Raw genomic sequence first — 2,832 nt, 5'->3', positions numbered from 1 at the left:
TTTGATCTCACATCCATATATGTCGAAAGTAGCGAGAGCGCGCATCATTGTTTACACGACAGCCATATGATGTTTTGATAAGCGCAACGCAAATGTGTTATGCAATTATCAACTTATATGCGACCGACGACCACAMGAGTCCGCTGCAAAGTCATCTATGCAAATAGATTTTCACCTGGCATGTTTTGTTCGCACTCATCTAGCTGGTTGAGTTAAATTTTCGGTAGCGTCTTCAATCTGAGCTGAACCGATATCCACAATGCAAACACCGCCACTAAATTGACTGCCGTCATTAGATAACAACCCCATAATGTCGTAAGTCTACAACGAGCCCACCTTAACTAAACGCGAGCGCATACACACCTAAGCAAACATGCTCACATATGTGTGAGATACCTGCCACACAATAGCAATGCCATGGGCGCGTGTCAGCATTGACAACTCCATGGTCGATATTTCCATTTTGCGGGTAGACAGCATTGTTTATGCACAATAAGCCGAAATTTCTCGTCCTGTGTCAATTTTGTTTACCAAGTGCGCGACCAGCAGCTGACATTATTGCTCGCCAGTTGTCGAAAGKTTCGCTGTACTCGGGCAAGTGGGGGTGTGCATGTGACGAAGTTTGCGTGAGTACACTGGGTGCTTAATGTTAGGAAGAGCGGYAGAGCATTAACCGAAAGAGCAACATATAGGGTGCTCATGTGTTTAATAATAATGCGAAGTCTTTAAGCTAAAACAAATAAAAACACAATTTTTTTTTTATTATTTAAAGATACATAAAGTATGTGCACGAAAATACTGGTCACATAGAAATCCGTATGTTTAGAAATTTATAACGGTAAAATCAAAATTAAAATTCACACGTAAAGTTTACTACTGTACTACATTATCTACATAATTGCATTATATATGTTTATTTTTACAAAAATATTGTTTGTGTAAAATTTGTCAGCAATGAATATGGACGTTGGCAAATCGATTTTGCCAGAAAGCTGGGAATTCCATGCGTGTCTGACAGCGACATCACCAAAAAATTAAAAATTGCTAAATCTTCGGTATCTTTAATACTTAAAAGATACAGTGACTCCTGATCATTGAATAGAAAGGCCGGTAGTGGTAGAAAACARGGATTTGAATCTCCACTTACACCAAAAAAGTGTTGACCTATTTGAAACGAAATCCCGGACTTTCAATACGAGATGTTGCCAAAAAAGTGCAAATGTCACCTTCATATGTACAGAAAGTAGGCAAACGAAAAGGATTGCGTTCCTTCAAAGTGAATGCAGAACCAAACTACATACGTTGCACTGGACCATCGTCTATTGTAAAAACGGACTTTAAAGAAATTCGGGYTCGACAATTTTACACAACAAACAAAAGGGGAAATGTTTCTGATAATTTCAACAATAAATAAATAGCTTGACTAATTAAAAAAAAAAAAATCTAGTATGGCAGACCATTTGAGAGTGTGGCTGTAAAAGTGAACATTTTATAGGCTATGGAACAATAAATCAAGAAATTTATGGTAATGAGTGCTTACAGAAACATCTTTAGCCTTTAATTAAGTTTCATAAGGATCTAGTACTATTTTGGCCTGATCTCGCGACATCTCATGACGGAAAAATCTCTTTAAAGTGGTACCAACACATTAGAGTGGTTTTTGTTCCCAAAGACGTGAACCCCCGAATTGCCCAGTGCTCAGGCGGATTGAGACTTATTGGGCCATGATTAAAGTGAAACTGTTACGGACGCAACATACAGTGAAAAATGTGAGGCAATTAGGAATAAGTGGCGAAATGTCACTAAAGACTTCAATAAGGATTCTGCGCTTACAAAAAAATATCCTGAATATCGTATCTTGAATTCGTATTAATCTATATATAAACTATAACTTATGTAAATATTTCTGAAATTGATTGTTCAGTTACAACATACATTTTATAACCTTATACGTTCAACCAAGTTTTTTCGTGCACATACTTAATGTAACTAGATATGTTTATGTAATATTAGATTATGTTCTCATGTACGTATAATAGGAGACCTAAATACTCTTTCAACCGTATAAATTCTTCATGCAGAGTCCACTACACAAACCAGATATCTGTAATTTGATTATATCCGGCTTTTTTCTCCAACCACAAGAGATCTGGCTCTATCAAAAAGCTTTATTAAAGTTGGCTTAGATTCCGAAAGAAATTAATATGAGTAGGTTCAATTGCTTAGAAATTTTTCATGACATAAGTCCAAAACTCTATAAACTATTCCCAAATATATTCGCTGTAGTAATAATAATTATAATTTAGTGTTCCACAACCGTTCTGAATAAGATCTAGAAATAGTTTCCTTATATCCCGTATATCGGGAACGTTCATTTTGAGACCTCTTTATAATCGATATTAGTAAGATTTCATCGCGGCACTCCATAAAATATAATGAATCCATACCCATCACCTACAAATTTAATGTATTTAAAAAAATAAACCAATTGTTACCGTTTTGAATTCTACTGAAACTATTTGTTTATTCATATATATGATTTATATGATTATTGGTCCAATTCATTTTAAAACCAGGTTAGTTATACGTTTTCAGATAAGTTCTTTCAATTTGCACCAGAGCAACATTATCTTCTGAGCCGTACAAAATTTTCTAACTAGGAATTGGAATTGAATATTGTAACCTTTACAAAATATCTCAGAGCTCCGTCGTCCATGAAGCTATATACGGTTGCTCATCTTCTTTATTGACGTAAACACCGCTTGCGCTGTTATAGCRGATAGACTATACACTGTTAGTAAGTATATAATTTTGTGACTGACGGGAATATCA

The sequence above is a fragment of the Bactrocera latifrons genome, unplaced genomic scaffold (genome assembly GCF_001853355.1).
Source record: "Bactrocera latifrons isolate USDA-ARS-PBARC rearing strain unplaced genomic scaffold, ASM185335v1 scaffold_270, whole genome shotgun sequence".
NCBI classification, from domain to species: Eukaryota; Metazoa; Arthropoda; class Insecta; order Diptera; family Tephritidae; genus Bactrocera; species Bactrocera latifrons.
Note: the sequence above shows the minus strand (reverse complement) of the source record.